The sequence below is a fragment of the Plecotus auritus genome, assembly GCF_963455305.1.
Source record: "Plecotus auritus genome assembly, chromosome: X".
Classification (NCBI taxonomy): domain Eukaryota; kingdom Metazoa; phylum Chordata; class Mammalia; order Chiroptera; family Vespertilionidae; genus Plecotus; species Plecotus auritus.
The window spans coordinates 24,279,667-24,297,105 of NC_137784.1; the positions used below are offsets into that span (position 1 = coordinate 24,279,667).

The 17,439-nt window shown below is 36.5% G+C and overlaps 1 protein-coding gene across 1 annotated transcript in view; it reads right to left on the minus strand.

Moving 5' to 3' along the window:
- The window catches only part of DMD (dystrophin), a 2,407,712-nt gene that overhangs the window by 966,041 nt on the left and 1,424,232 nt on the right, over nt 1-17,439 (minus strand).

The window sequence follows — 17,439 nt, forward strand, 5'->3', positions numbered from 1 at the left end:
ACACCTTTTACGGGTTAGTAAAAAAAGCATTCTCTCAGTTCAACTCCAGTTTTTATATTTGTAAAGCTTGTCAGCTAGAGGATGCTATAATGTCCCACAAATCAATTAGTTGGAAACCTTCTCAAGAGCAAATTCGATTTCTTGTCCCCAGAAGGATGCTCCATGTTTAATAGTCTATGAAGTGTTGTAAAATTTAACGTGAAATAAGTATTTGGATTTGTTAGTGACAGTCAATATAAGAGGTGAAAAAGAACCTATGTGGTTTAGTCACAGTATTAAGAAAGAAAAAATCTCTAGAAATACTTAAACAAAAACCATTACTGTATTAGAAGGAAAATTATTTCAAGTTCCGTTCCTATCAATATATTTTGCATTATGAAACTGAGAAATAATTGCTTTTAAGGGCAGCCTATCAATAAATCCCTAAGGTATAGCATTAAATTTAAAAATAATCTATAGCCACCAGCACATTTTTATGAGTCATTGATGGTGTCAACCTTAAATATCTTCTACTTTTTATACTGAATGAAATTTTAAAATATGTCAGAAAAATAGTTCCATTAAAAAGATACTATTAACAAAAAAGAGAGACTATTACAACCAAATATACGTAAAAAATGTTTTTAGCATTAAATTATATTCTGCCTTTTTTATTTATTGATTTTTATTTTTTTATTTTAGGATGTGTATTTTTTATTATTAATTTCTTTATTGATTAAGGTATCATATATTTGTCCCCATCCCCCCATTCCCATCCCAAACCCCTCCCCACGCATGCCCCCACCCCCCTGTTGTCCGTGACCACTGGTTAGGCTTATATGCATGCATACAAGTCTTTTGGTTGATCTCACCCTCTTACCCCCACCCTCCCCTACCTTCCCTCTGAGGTTTCACCCCCCCAACTTTGCAGGGGCCTGAACCCTCATCCCTTCTGAGGGAGGTCTCCTGCCCCCATGGCTGCTTCGCTTCCCATGCCCAGCTCAAATCGGGACCCAGGCAACAGACAGAGACTTGGCCAACAGCAGCTGCCCTCTCACTGCAACAAGACTTGTTTGAGTTGTCTTGTGCCCATGGTGTGGGGAAGTGGGTTTTTGATATCTAAATCCAACCTAGTACCAGGAATGCTCAGGGCCTACTCAAGAAGGCAAATAATCCTTTCCACTAATATTTACAGGGTAAAATAAGATTGTTGTTAGAGTATTAAATTTGACAGTAAAATAGTAGTCAAGTTCTCAGACTAATTTAAATTGGCTAAGTGAAATAAGCAAATATTCTAGAAAAATTAATGGTACTGGACAAAAAGCTGTTCCTAAAATGTTAACTGAAATGTTTATTGGTAGTTCATCTCATGGTAAAATTGTGTAACATGTAATGAACCTAAAGCAGTCATATTTTAGTGCAAAAAATTAAAATTTAAAAGCTATCAAGACTACATTATAAAATTTCCAAAAGCCTCCTAATATTTAAATCAAAAAAGGGGGGATAGTAGAAGAATATAATGTAAGGAAAAGTATCCTGTAAGTAAATTACATCTAGAAAATTTTTACTTTAGAAAATTAACTTTCATTTTTAATGCTAACAGCAAGATACCCATGAAAAGCACACCTGGTGTCAAAACTGCCTTTTTAAAAAAAAAGTTAATTTAGAATTGGTAAGGCAATTAAAATAACCAATTCTTCAATGTGAAGTTTAGAAAACAAAATCACATGAGAACTTGAGATAACCAAATCTAAAGTACTTACAAATCCTTATGTATTAATGGTATAAAGTCAGTATGCAGAATACTTTTCTAATAGATGTATTTCTAATAATCAAATACTCTTATATTCCCTTGTCCATTGAGACAATACCAAGTACACAGTAAATCCCAGAACATGCTTGTCAAATAGATGAATGAACGCCTGTCTTCTGAGACTGGGTCAATTCTCCCTTAGACCCTCATTCCACATAAACTTCTTGTTTTTTTTTTTTTTTTTTTTACTATTACTGTGTAATATTTTGAATGCTAGAACTTTGGGTAGTAAAATTTTAGCAGTTAAAAGAATGGATAAATCAGTAAGAAGTTATAACAAAGCCATTATTCCAGGGACACAATATCTCATAAAGAATATAAAACTATACACAGTTATTGAACTATTCATAAGCTTTCCTGATCATACTCTAAAATGTGCTTGAGATATACTATAGTAAACATGTGGTATTTCCTTGCAACCAGTTGATTTTGCTCCATTACTTACATCTCACTCTTTACCACCTGATCAGACCACTGCTGCACATGACATCAATTTTAATAATAGGTACACACCCCTTTATAACAAATTGTGTCTATATTCCTATTACACCATAAATTCCTTGAGGTCAGAGATTGTGTCCTATTCAAGATTGTATCCCTAGTGCTTAGTACAATACCTGGTACATAAGGGTGTTCAATAAGTATATGTTGAATGAATTTAGGAATCTATAAAGAAAGGGGGAAGAAGAGGAGAAGGGGGGGATGGAGGAATTCAGTCTCATGATCACTAGGGTATCATTAGCATTAATACTTATCACTGGGCATCCCAGAGATTCAAAGAAATAAGTACAATTTTCTAGGATTTTTAGCAGTGTATAATCAATTGCAGAGCTTAATGTGTTATACTAGCTAACAAGTTGTCCAAAATTGGACAGAAGAGGGGTGACCTCAGTGGAAAGAGGAGCAGGAGAGACCTTTGGAAGAAATTTGGAATTTAAAGAATAAGTAGGACTTAGGCACCTGGAAGGTCAGTGGGGTGAAGGGATGGCAGATGGCAAGGCCTCTGTTATGCAATTTCCATGATCTGACCAGGAAAATATATCTGGGTTCTATATCAATATATGATGGTGGTAGTTTAAGGATAGATGTGGTGCTGGGTGTATATTGGGCCTGGCCAGAGAGGATTTTGCTTTTTATTAAAGAGTTTGCAATTCATTGGAAGGCAACAGAAAAATGATTTAAGTTTTAAGTACAGCAGTGTGAGAGCAAGATCTGTGTTTCTGGGGCAGGATTTAGGCTACTGTTAAGGCAGGGACACAGGCAATACAGCTGGGACAGGAGATAGTTTTGACAGTGCACCAGGAAGGAAAGGCTAGAGGTATCATTAACTGTTAAGGCAAAAATCACCAGGGTTTGGAAACTAGCTGAATCATGCAATCATGAATGACTACTGAAATGGGGAAATCTTTGCCTAAACATAGAAGTCAGGAAAAATCTTTGCCTAAAACATAGGGGGAAAAGATTGTGACTCTATTTTGTACCCCCAATGGTATCCACATCATCCACAACTATACTTATTAAAAATGAATGGAGCACCTATTAGATGTATGCTATAGAAGTGCATCTCAAACTTGAACATGTACAAGAATCTCCTAGAGATCTTTTTAAACTGCCAATTCTGATTCAGTAGGTCGGTGGAGGGCCCCAAATTCTCTATTTCTAACAAGCTTCAGGGGATGCCCACATTGCAGCTCTGGGAACAATAGATTGAGTAGTAATATGATAGAGTAAATGCCTTCCGAATCTTTGTTAAGTAATCAAAGAATTCCTGTTGCTGGCTTACAATGCTATAAACTAAAGCTGCTTGGGAATTTTTGTCTAAGCCATTTTCCTTTGTAAATGTTTTTAAAATATATGCTTTTTTATTTCTGAGAGGAAAGGAGAGGGATAGAGAGTTAGAAACATCAATGATGAGAAAGAATCTTTGATCGGCTGCCTCTTGCACACCCTCCACCAGGAATCAAGCCACAACCTGGACATATGTCCTGACTTGGAATAGACCTAACTGTGACCTATCTGTGACCTTCTGGTTCATAGGATGATGCTAAACCATGAAGCTACACCAGCTGGCTCCTTTGTATTTTTTATTTTGTTCCTTTTACTTCAAGGCTGATGGTTACATTGACTTTTACAAACCAATTATAGAATCAACAAAGGTTTTGTTATTTCTATTTCCCAGATAACAGAGAACTGAATAGCTAAGAATAAAGCAATAATTTAAAATTGTTATATCTAAGTCTCATTTATATAGAGTCCTAAATCAGGGTCATCGGATTTTTAAGTTTGTGAGAGAAAAGTTCATTAAATAGTCTATTGTATTTGTGTGAGAAGGTTTTGCAATCAGGAGCAGTATTTACAGTATGTGATCTACTTAAGGAGTGTTTTCAGCAATAAAATGTAAGATAGCAAAATAATGGATCAAATCAGGAAGTAAAAATTTGTTCATGGTCTTTTACAGTTAGCCTCTGAGCCTGGAAGAAGATACAATTTGATTCACAAAATTAAATGTAAAACCTCTATCAACTTTATTCACTTAGTGAAAAATGAATTAATTTTAATTCTATAGCTTCTAAATATTTTAAGAACTAAATGAATAATCACCTGTAAAAACTTTGATATCATATTAATGTTCTGTTGTCATAGACATCCTTATCTATTGCTCTGGCAATTAACATCTAGTCTTAGTTTTGGACAGAGAGAAAATCATAATTAAATCTATTGAATTATTCATCATAGCTAGAAAGCTTATTGTGTTTTGATTCAAATATAAAGCATCATTCTTAATAAGCACTGCATATCAGACTCTAGACTCTCCATGGGGAGCTTTTTCAAAATATAAAAGCCCAGAATCCGATCCTAAGCAGACTGAATCAGAATTTCTGGGGTTCAGGGGACAAAGGTGCACAAAGTGAACACACTCTTAAAGAAAAGGTAGGCAAGAGATATATGGAGGCTAGTGATCAAGAGGGGCATGTTTTAGAGTTACGGCATTATTCTCAACTTCTTGTATGCTTTTTAAATTGTAAAATGTTCATAAATTATAGGAAATGACACATATTTAAGTCCTTTAAGTCTGGTCAAATTGAGGGAAGGGAAAGATTACAGGCAAGGAAGAATTTTATATAGGGAGTACTACAAGAAAAAGAACCCAGTACATTTTATATGAAAACATTGTAGAAATTTAAGAAGTATATTTTATAAACTTTTAAAACTATATGAAAACACAATAGATAGAAAATGAAATGTGACAAATGAAGAAAAAGAATAATCTAAGAAGAAGTTATGGGACATTGTACAGTGACAAATTGGATAAACTATGTAGGCAAAGAAGGCTTGGCAAAATATCCCCTAAGCTAGGCAAACTAGGAAAATAGAAGAGAGAAAAAGTGATTGGGGGGAAAGATCAAGACTGAGGGAAACATAAGAGAGGAAAACAAACCTTCATTGAACAAGTAGATGTGTCAAGAATACAATTCTGTGATTTCATTACAATTTTGTCAATGTTTATTTTGAAACAAATTAATTATTGACTCAGTTTACTCACTGGGCAAGTAAAAATTTATATATACTAGTATATAAAACCCTAAGTGACCGTTTGACTGGTCATTATGATGCACACTGACCACCAGGGGGAAGATGCTCAATGCAGGAGCTTCCCCTGGTGGTCAGTGTGCTCCCACAGCGGAGCACTGCTCACCTCCTGACCAACAGGCACCAGATGGTGGCATGAGCCTCTCCCGCCTCCATTGCAGTGCTACCGGTGACAGCAGGCACAGCGGGGCCCGGATGAGTGGGAGCAGCGTTGTGCACGACCTGGACTCAGGCTCCTCCCTGGCCACCTGCCACTTCGTGCACTATTATATCCCTCCAAGGGGTCCCAGATTGCTAGAGGGTGCATGAATCTGTGCACTGGGCCTCTAGTATGTAATAATGTAATAATATTAACCCTATAGAGGCTTGTGAAATGCAAGATATAATTTTATGGTACAATTTCATAAAAGTATGGCATGTTATCTCTTACCTACTGTGTTACACCTTCTGTCCTATTTAAGATCATCCCCATTGCTTACCTTTGTCAGATCCTAACATTCAAGTAAGTCTGAAAAATACTGTCTGGTCATTTTCTTAAAGATAAACTAAACAAGTTTGCCTCTCCTGTTAATTCTTAGAGTATACAGTCATCATGTCTTCAGAGTTTTTAATATGCTCCAGAAAGTAGCTTTCAATTTTTATCAGATGATGAATTTTCCCACAGAAGCAAAACAAATGGACAAATGCTCAAGTTATATAGAAGACTCAGCAAAAGGACATATTCAACCTAGCCCATTCATGGATTGAGTGTTTCTGTACTTATGGAAGACCTGATGTCCATGTGAGAGCATCTCATGAGGATAGTGACAAGGATTGACAGATGGCTGAAATTTGGGAAATCCAGGAGTTAAAAGAAAGTAAGAGAGAGGGAAAAGGGGGAAAATAGTGTATTAAAAATAGGAAGGATTGCTCAGCCAGCATGGCTCAGCTGTTGAGAGTTGACCTAGGAAGCGGGAGGTCACAATTCCATTCCCAGTCAGGGAACTTGCCTGGGTTGCTGTCTACATCCCCAATAGGGAGCATGCAGGATGTAGACTATTGATTATTCTCTCTCACCATTGATGTTTATATCTCTCTCTCCCTCTCTCCTCCTCTCTGAAATCAATAAAAATATATTTAAAAAATAGGAAAGGTTTTTTAAAAAGTGCAAAAAAGGGCTTAGATAAATGGCAATTTTTGAGTAAAGAATGAAAGTTGTAGGAGGAATGGGCCATGATCAAGAGCCCAGGATGAGATTAAGAATAGTGCCTACCTATTAACTACAAGATGAAATCCTCACATTAGTCTACCAGAGAAGGTCTAAAGAGCCTTTTCTCTCCTGGTCTTTGTAGCCTGCTCTTCTGCTACTCCCCAATTTCAAACTTCAACTCCCAGTAAAACTGAATGGCTTTCTACTTCCTTGACTGGCTAGCTTAGTTTTGCAGGTCAAACTCATTACTCATCTATAGTGCTCAACTTAAATATTTTCTCTTCTACTAGACCAGCCTTGGGCAAACTACGGCCCATGGGCTGGATCCGGCTGTTCTATCCGGTTCTCTTGCTCTCCCCTCCGCTCCTTTACTTTGAATTTATATTAGTTCATACAAACACTCCATCCATGCTTTTGTTCTGGCCCTCTGGTCCAGTTTAAGAACCCATTGTGGCCCTCGAGTCAAAAGGTTTGCCCACCCCTGTACTAGACATAAGAGCCCAGGGAGAGCTGAGCATCCCTTCTTTGTATAGGTATTTATAAAAGAACTAGAGGCCCGGTGCATGAAATTCGTGCATGGGGGGTGTCCCTCAGCCCAGCCTGCACCCTCTGCAATCTGGGATCCCTCTCACAATCCAGAACTGCTGGTTCCCAACCACTCGCCTGCCTGCTTGCCTGATTGCCCTTAACTGCTTCTGCCTGCCAGCCTGATCACCCCCTAACCACTCCCCTGCCAGCCTGATTGATGCCTAACTGCTCCCCTGCCAGCCTAATTGCCCCTAACTGCCCTCCCCTGCAGGCCTGGTCCCCCCCAACTGCCCTCCTCTGCAGGCCTGGTTGCCCCCAACTGCTCTCTTCGGCCAGCCTGGTCCCTCCCAACTGCCCTCCCCTGCCAGCCATCTTGTGGGGGCCATCTTGTGTCCACATGGGGGTGGCCATCTTTGACCACATGGGAGCAGTCATCTTGTGTGTTGGAGTGATGGTAAATTTGCATATTACCTCTTTATTATATAGTATAATGATAATTCCTCTTAAAATTAGAAATAGACAGTTCCTTTTCTAAAGGAAACATCCTACCAACGAATGAAGGAAAATTATGTACAATAGCAATTTTTTTTAAATGAGACATTTACCCAACATCAAATTGCAATGAAATTTCCTTTGGATGGGTTTATCTCATCCACAGTGATTCATTATTATCACTGCTGTTATCCTGATACCAAATGAATTCATCATAATGTGCTTTGTAATGTTATCTCAGGCTTGTTTTTCTTTCCCAAGAAATAATGCCACATGTAAAAGCAACCAAACAAACAAACACATTACAAGAGAACCCAAAAACATTTATTGCTCAATTTCAAGCAGAGGACCCAAAGGGAAAAATTATATATGTTAAGTCTCTGACCGTAGGGATCTGAAGTTGAAGGCTACAAGTTAAATCTATCTTTCGACATGTTTTGGCATTAGAACTTTAATAATTTGCATGCCTTTTGGTGGGGAATGCATATATTCAACCATTCTCTGAAGGCATTTGAATTAGTGGTCCTTACTTTAAAGAAAACTATCATTATAAAGTATAAAACTTTGCCAAGTTAATGGGTTTTACTTTGTTAAAATCAATTCTAGGCCTCTCTAGGTTCACAGATTTCTTCAATCCTTCTTGGATTCTAAATATTTATTAGAACTTTAGGATAACAACCTGGGAACATTTAAGAGCTGTTTTTCTCTCTACTTAGATTTGTTAAGGAAACAAATTTACTTTTCTCTGATCAAAAGAAGGCTCTTGTCTGTGACCATGCTTGCTTTCTTATAAAGTGCTCCTAGTAATATAACACATAACTTCAGGCATAAAACTCTTTTTATATAATTACTTGGATGGTTTTGAAAACATGTAAGATATGTCATCATATAACATATTGCGCATAAACAAAAAACACTGGCTCTTAAAATGGAAAATTTGAAAATAGATACAGATCATTTTTAAATTCCTTATTCTTCTTTCTAGAGGTGTTATATCAATTTGGAGCCACAGGCATATGTATTCAAAAGCCATTTGGTGGATAGAAAAGATGCGGCGAGTGCCTGGAAAAAGCAACAATATTGTTTTTAAAAAGCAAAATGATGTGTACATGGGATTTATTAAGGCCTGGAAATGTTTGATTAAAAGGTTTAATCTCATTGGCTCTGAAAAGCAGGTTCCATATTGGTACCTGCTATGCTTATCAAATCTTTTCACTCAGTGACTCATTCATTGACTAAACAACTATTGATTGAGTGCCTCCATCAGTCAGGCACTGTGCGAGGTGCTGGTCATCATTGGCTATAGAAGAAATGGATTGGAGAAACCTGTAGTAGAAGTAGGGAGATCAAATAGGAGAGGTCAATGCAGTTAAGATGAGGAAAGATGGTGGTGTAGTTGAGGAGGCAATGGTAGAGACAGGGGAACTGGATGAAGCCAAGTGATGTTTGGGAGATAAACAGATAGGACTTAGCCATTTTACTGGGATGTGAGTGAAGGAAAGGCTATCACCTGGGAAGATGGAGATAATGGACTGAACCATAGAGGAAAATTACCATTGAACTATAACAGGTGCTTCTTGGCAGAGCTAAGTCTCAGATTTATGAGGTGGGTTTGGCTCTGAATGTGGTTGGATTCTCCATTTTCATGGAAAACATTGTAGATAACTTCAAAGGTAGAATTCATAATCTAACTATATTTTGAGATTTCCTGAATATTCACAGGACAATGGCTACATAAGAAAGTGAGAAAATTAATGTCATCATTGATCCTTGCTGTATCTCTAGTACTCTACATTTTATTTTCATTTGCTGGCAAAAAGATCAATCTATCTCATGATGCAGATAATATAAGAAAGTTGAGAGGTATTTTGATTCCCCACAACATCTAGAAAAAAAAAAAGTTCTCATGAAGCTGTTTGTGTCTATCCATCCTAACTTCTGCCCACCCACTGCTAAAACAAATCAATGGACATAAAAACACTGTAAAGAGCAAGGTGGTCTTCTCTGACTTGATTGATTTTGTTAATATGCACCATGTTCTGGTGATCTTCCCAGTGGGCCAGAATTGCTCTTGGGTATAATAAATCTGGGAGATGTGACTGGCTCTGCTAGCTCATCATGGTCCCACTGAGTTTCTTGCTTCTTTTGCTTTCTATTTTTCTCTCCCTCAGCCTTCTCTTTCTCTCCCCCTCCTCCTTTCTTTCTTCTTTACTTATTTGTTCCCTTGTTCAGCATGTTCATGTATTTGCAGGCCTCCTTGCCCTCAGGCATGGGGTGAGCTGCCTTGGAGGGCCATTACCCCTCTCCCCATTGGTTTATTTCTACATTAGCATAGCCGACATCAGAATGCAGGGCTGCAAGAGGTTTATTGCCTTGAAGAGCCTGCTTGATGACCATAATGAAAAATAACCTATGGGATATGTGTGTTTGCATATTAGTCACTTGCAAGGCAATTTTCCAGCCTACTCCTGATTTGGGAAGCCTGGGGTTGGTTAGGAAAAATAAGAGGGAGAACTCAGAGAACACAGTTGTGACTGGCCTGGGCTGCAAAGAATAGGAAGGCTCGGTTCTCTGGGATTTGCTAACACACAAATGGAGCTGCAGTGTGACATTTTGGTGGCAGTCTGGAATGTTCCAGTTTTATTTCTTTCTAAAACATTTGATTGATTAATTTAAAAATAAACAAAAACTGTCCCCAGGCCCTGACAGGTGTGGCTCAGTTGGTTGGAGCATTATCTCGTGCACTGAAAGGTGGTGGGTTCAATTCTGAGTTAGGGCACATACCCAGGTTGCAGGATGGATCCCCAGTCAGGGCGCATGTGGGTAGGCAAGCAATCTCACATCGATGTTTCTCTCTCTCTCTCTCTCTCTCTCTCTCTCTCTCTCTCTCTCTCTCTCTCTCTCGTCTCTCTCAACATATACTTGGGTGAGTATTAAAAAAACAACTAGTCAAGGTATTACATTACTCTTGAACGGTTTCCCATTTGAGAAAGTTTCAAAAGTAAAAATCTGAAATACTAGTACAATGGTTGGCAAACTGCGGCTCACGAGCCGCGGTTTGCCGCTCTGTTGACTAATGAGTTTGCCGACCACTGTACTAGTACATACAACACCCTAGTATGGAAAAGAGAGATTAAAAAACAATTGCGTTTTACAAAAGTCTTATCTCTTACCACAAATAACAAGTTATCAAGGTAAGGTTTAGTTTCTCAGGCTCTTGAGAATGGAAAGTCCCAGAAATAAGATAGAGGGATAAAAACAGATTTTTGTGTCTAACATATACTAATTGATTTTAAGCATTTAGCTTAGATTACAGAACCTCCCAAGACATCAACTAAAAATCCACCTCTAAGCACATGTTGGGTCTCACTAAGCCTTCTATGTCCCTCTTGCCAAGTTACAGAGGCATTAAACACAAGCTACTCCTTTTTTAAGCCTTAATTTCTGAGGTTAGCTTTCTTATTTTCCAACTCATTATCTGTTGTATAATAATACTCTCCTCCTTCATAGAAATATATGACAAGGAAAGAAGATTTTAAAAATCTTGTATCTCTTGTTGACTAAGCATATCAGACAGATCAAGAACTCAAGAACAAGAATGGGTTCACTCCATTTTTAGCATATTTGATCACATAAACAATACCTTAGCCATTTAACAATGAAGATATTCAACAAATGTAAATTATTTCTCTTCCACTTCACTTAGTACATAGAGATGTTTCTTATGCAACAAAGTAACTAAGAGAGGCTGATTGTCAAACCTCAGACACTTGCAGAAAGAATTTAAAAGGGTTCAGAGGACTAATCACGTTAGATGGGTACAGACTTAGTAAACCATCAGGGATGTTATACTATTTTTATACTATTTGCCCTTTTATTCCCATACAAGATGATCAATTTGGACAGTCTATAACACAAGTAAAGTGATGTCTGTCTTTCAGGAAAGTGTGTGTGTGTGTGTGTGTGTGTGTGTGTGTGTGTGTGTGTGTGTGTGTTTGGCATGGTATGTTTATTACATTTAGAAGGGGGGGGCAACGTAGTGATTCCATGGTATTAAATTTTAATAAATGTCTCAAGAGTTCTTTGAGACTTTCAAGAATACAATTTTGACAACATGATAGCAAATGATGCCAATGTTTTTAAAAAGGGTGGTATATTACAAGATGCATGTCACTATACAGGGATCTCAAGTGAGCTCAGATTCTAAAAGTGTATGAACATGGAATGAAATAAGGGACACATAACTGAAGGCAAATGTTAAAATATTTAAAAAGAACAATATAGAACTCTGTAAACAGTGAGGGAAATCTGAGCCTGGAATTAAATGAAACTTGTGATAATGTTAAAAACAATACTCAGCACCTCTTCACTTCCATTTGGAGAAAGAAGAACCAGAAAGACATAAATTCATTGATGGGGCTGAAGAGAGAAAGTTAGAGGTAGAGATGATATAGAAAGCAGAACTGCTTAGGTCCTGTGCTTGTCTGCTCTGTCAAAGAGAATATTCATCAAACTGGAATAGCCATAACTGTGTGAGGAAAACGAGCCAAAATAGGCGAGGGAATTTTGAAAGAGCACCTTGCTGCTCTAAATGAGCTATAGTCTCTGGCCACAGACTATATTCCAGAGAAATGAGAATATAGGGTCCTCTGCTGTCACTGGTCTTTGAGAAACTATGTTAACACTGGAGATGGACAAATGCCATCCCAATTTTCAAAAGTGGGAAGTCACTGCAACTGGTTTCCATCTATTCCTGCTAAAGAGCATTTCTGGATGACTGAACAAGGAGAAAACAAATAGTTGTTGACAAAGACAACATGGGGCAGCTCATTTCGGTTTGCATGACCACTTGATCTTATGGTGGACATGTGCGCCTGTGTTTGTGGTTTAATCTCTTTTGCAATATGAAAACTGAATTTCACATTTCTAAGCAACTTACAATAACTTCTTTTTTTTAGTTAATAAACTTATCCCCAGTTCCATAGGTTCAGTTTATTTGATGTCCTATGAACACGCTGCCTTATAGAAAAACTGAGACAAACATTCAAGTGAGGACAACTTAGAATTATTCCAGTGAACATATTTTAGAAAAATAGCTGGAAACAGCTTTAATTTTGTTTTAACACTCAAAATGAAAAGCTAATAAGGACTGCCATGATTGGAAGGTATTTCCTCAAAACTCCCACTTTCCACCATCCTTTCCCCATATTTATGTTCTTGTTTTCTTATCCTTACCCTTAAAATAAAAACTTTAATCTGTATCTCACCTGGTTCTATTTTTTCTATTGTTTCATTTTGTAGTTTGAAGTTTTGTTATACACTGTCTCAAATCCTTTGTGGATTAAAGAAGAGTATAAATCAATAAAAACTAAAACTCAATTTGTTCCTTTAAATAAGCATTTGGAAGTTTTAATCATTAAAGTCAAACAAATAAGAATAGTTTTGTATTCTACATTTAAAGCAATAACACATCTCAACATAAAAAGAAGTTTTTAAGGAAGAAAAGAGGATGAGAATTAATCTGAGACATTTACAGTACATTCCGGAATCAGCAACAAGTTAAGTATCTACCTACTCATCTCTCCTGATATGATCCTTCATTCAAACCAGGAATGGCATTTATCATACAGAAAATCTGATTGTGCCAAAGAGCCCAATATATTATTATTATGCTAAGAGAATTATTACAATTATCTTATTGTGATATCTTATTCTCATGTACTTTATGGTGTCATCTGATGATTATTTCATTTGAAACCCATCCATATATATGACTTAAGCAAAAAAGATGTTATTATCCCCATGTTAAAAATGAGGAGTTGGTGGTAATGCATGTGTTTATTACTGATTATGGTGATGGTTTCATGGATGTGCACTTATCTCCAATATCATCAAGTGCATACATTAAATAGCTATCTATTATCTATCTATCTATCTATCTATCTATCTATCTATCTATCTAATCTATCATCTATCTATCTATCTACCTATATGTCAACCATATCCCAATCAAGTGGTTTAAAAAAGAGGAGGATTTGACCTACTAAACTACTTGTCTAAGTCATCCTGCAGGTATCAGATCCAGGACCCGGCTCAGGTTATCATCACAGTTTAGAGATTCCTAGTACTCAGTATTGCTTTTTTTCTGACTCAAGTACTTATATATTATAGAGATATGCAGAGATATAAAAGGTAGGAAATATAAAAAATTGGAAAAATTGTACGCACATTTAAATTGTGACAAGAATAAATCAAATGTGTCATTATTATTGTTCTTTTCCTTGATAGAATAATCTTATTTGATACGGGTTTAATTATTAAACTACTAGAGGCCCAGTGCATTTGTGCACTGGGGAGGGGAGGTCCCTCAGTCCAGCCTGCACCCTCTCTCAGTCTGGGAGCCCTCAGGGGATGTTCAACTGACAGCTTAGGTGGGGAGTGGGCCTAAATCAGCAGTCGGACATCCTTAGCACTGCTGCCCGCTGCTCTCACCAGCTGTGAGCCTGGCTTTTGGCTGAGCAGCGCTCCCCCTGTGGGAGCACACTGACCACCAGGGGGTCAGCTCCTGCATTGAGCATCTGCCCCCTGGTGGTCACTGTGAGTCATAGAGACTGGTCGTTCCACCGTTTGGTTGATTTGCATATTAGCCTTTTATTACATAGGATTGTCTATTTTGATAGTATTTGTATATTTGGTTAATCATAATCATCATTTGAAAAAATGATGTGGACCAAACATCAAGCCAGAATATAACTGAAGCTAATTTAGAGAGGACCATAGCAACCCTAGATTAGATTATATATTTTTGTAAAGCTGCTGTATTAGAATGTCATGCTGACATGATTCTTGATCAGGTATTTAATAGTTAAAATTTGTGTAGTTCATTGCATCTCATTCTGTTTTCCTTTGAAACAAGAAGGTGAATGATGCAATTGTGGTATTTTTGCTGTTAAACTTAATGAAAATTCTGTCCACTATCAGTCACAGGGATCTTTTTTGTTGTTGTCCAAACAACTATGCTCAAAAGTAATTTATTTTTATTGGAGAGTCCTGTACTAACATTATGAGAAAACACAAACAAGGCTCTAATTTCTTTCAGATGCACTTGCTGGCAAGATATACATGAGAGGGTAGGGGAAGCTTTATTTTTACATGTATATTATTGAGTTTATGTGGACAGACCAGGTGTTGTACAGATGAGCAAGTTTTTTAGCCAGAATATTTTAATAAATAACACTGGCCAATATTCAGAAGTGAAAATATGCATAGTGCATTTTTCCTTACTAAAATACCACTTTGATGAGGCTCATCTGAAATGTAGATGCAACCGTGTAATGTTTACCCAGGCCAACATTGATGTGGGATGATTTGCTTCAATGTGGCTTTGTAGTATTAGGTCATGATGTGATAATGACAGGCCCAAGAAACGACATGGCATGTCATAAAAACCAATGATATATGAAGAATAATTTCATGTTCTAAGTAATTAAAATAATATGTTATTTTGATGATCACCATAAAAGTTAGAAACAATGTGAAAGAATAAATGCGGTAATAAGTTACTATTAATTCTTTCAAAAAAAAACTCACAAAAATAGAAATGAAACTCAGAAGAGGCCATAAACATGAACAATGTTATATTCTACTATTCTTAATTCAGCATATGAAACTAATTTGGTTGAATCTCTGCCATTCAAAACAGAAAGCCCAAAACAAAACTTCTGCATGATGATTTAGAATTCTTTGCATATAGCAAGACATTCTCTATTCACCAATTTTAGCAATATTTAAATAAATACCCTACTCTACAGCATGAGTATGGGAAAGAAATTGATTTGAAAAGCCCATGGTATTATTTTAAATATGAAAATAAACATTTAGGAAAATATTTATGTTGCCCCTACATAACAACAGCCTTTTATGTAAGTGTGGATTAAGTTGATAGAGCTTTTATATATTTAGTTAAACACTGACATTTAGATTTTAACTGACAACAAACATTATCTCTTTAGTTCTAGATTATTTAAATTTACAAAAGGAAGAAATAAGGTAATTATTTGTCTATAAGACTAAGAAGATTAATATTTATTGAGTGCACTGCATCTTATATCCATTTCTGATTTCATGGCATTCCAATCAGGCACAGACACACAACAAACAGATATATGTATGCAGACACAAATCGTGGTAAGTGCTTGAAAGAAAAACACAGTATTTGTAATACCTTAAACAATAAAATAAAATAAAATTTAAAAAAAAAGAAAAACAAGGGGGGGAAATGACACTGAGGCAGACATTGAAGTAAATGTAAATGATTCTGCCATTTGGCCCTGAAACATTCCCCTTTTACAAGAGGAGGACTTTAACTTTGACATAATAAAAATGAAAAATTATTCCACAAGCCTAAAGTGTGACAATGTTTGTTCCAGTGGACGTGTTTCTTTTCGGGGGCGGGGGGGGGATGTCTGTTTTTCTTTTAAAATATGTTGTAAATTATTTACTAAAGATAAGCACTAGAATAAAAAAAACAAAAAAGAACAAAACAAAAAACACACAACAAAACAAACAAACAGGATGCTGTTAGAGAATAAGGGAAGAAATGTCCACTGATTAGGTAATTGTTAGGTAATGTTTTAGGTTGCCTGCAACGTTTTCAGGATGAGGTTATTTAAATAGGAAATGTGCAAAGAATGACAGTTAACTATCTACCCGATGGAGGAAATAGGATGTGTTCAAACCCTGATCAAGAAAGGGTTTGAACTGTTTAAGCAAAAAGAAACAAAGAAAAAAAATGGCTGGATCCCTTTAGGTGCAAGAAGGAGTGGTATAAGATGAATTTAAATGCACAGATTCATGAACAAGAATGGTCATTGTCATGAACAAAACTTGAAAACAATTCAAATACCCAAAATTTGGAGTATAGTTAATTATTTATAATCATAATTAGGATTTTATTATATTGCCTTATAAAATAAAAATGCATAATGGATGGTAATATTTAAGAAAATAATACATAATAGAGGATAAAATAGTATATGTAATAGTATTCTACTTTTTTAATAGAAAAACTCTGAAAAATCAACAGAAGTTTGCAAACTTATTAAAACTTATTACCAGCAATATATGGAAAAACAAGATTATGGGTGTTCTTTTCTTTTTAAAATATTTTTATGCATTTCCAAAGTTTTTGACACTGAACTTTAAAAATTATGGGAAAAATAAAAATGAAATAACCACCATAGGGCTTTTCTCTAAATATTAATAATAAACTTAGCCCTAGCTGATTTGGCTCAGTGGATAGAGTGTCAGTCTGCAGACTGAAGGGTCCCGGGTTCGATTCCCCATCAGGGGCATGTACCTCAGTTTCAGGCTTGATCCCTGACCCTAGTTGGAGCTCGTGCAGGAAGCAACCAATCAATGTGTCTCTCTCACATGGTTCTCTTTCTGTGTCTCTCTGTCTCCCTAAAAATCAATGGAGAAATATCCTTGGGTGAGGATTAACAACAACAAAAGAATAATAAGCTTAAACTGACACAGTGATGATGAGTATGTAGAGAAAAAGGAACTGTTGCACTGTTGGTGGGAATGCAGGTTGGTGAAGCCACTGTGGAAAACAGTATGGAGATTCCTCAAAAAATTAAAAATAGAGATGCCATATGACTAAGCAGTTCCACTATTGAATATTTAAAAACAACAACAACAATAATTTGAAAAGATTATGCACTGCTATGTTCATTGCAGCATTATTTTCAATGGCCAAGATATGAAAGCAACCTAGGTGTCCATCAATAGATAAATGATTTAAGAATATGTGGTATGTATATACAATGGAATTTTAATCAGCAAT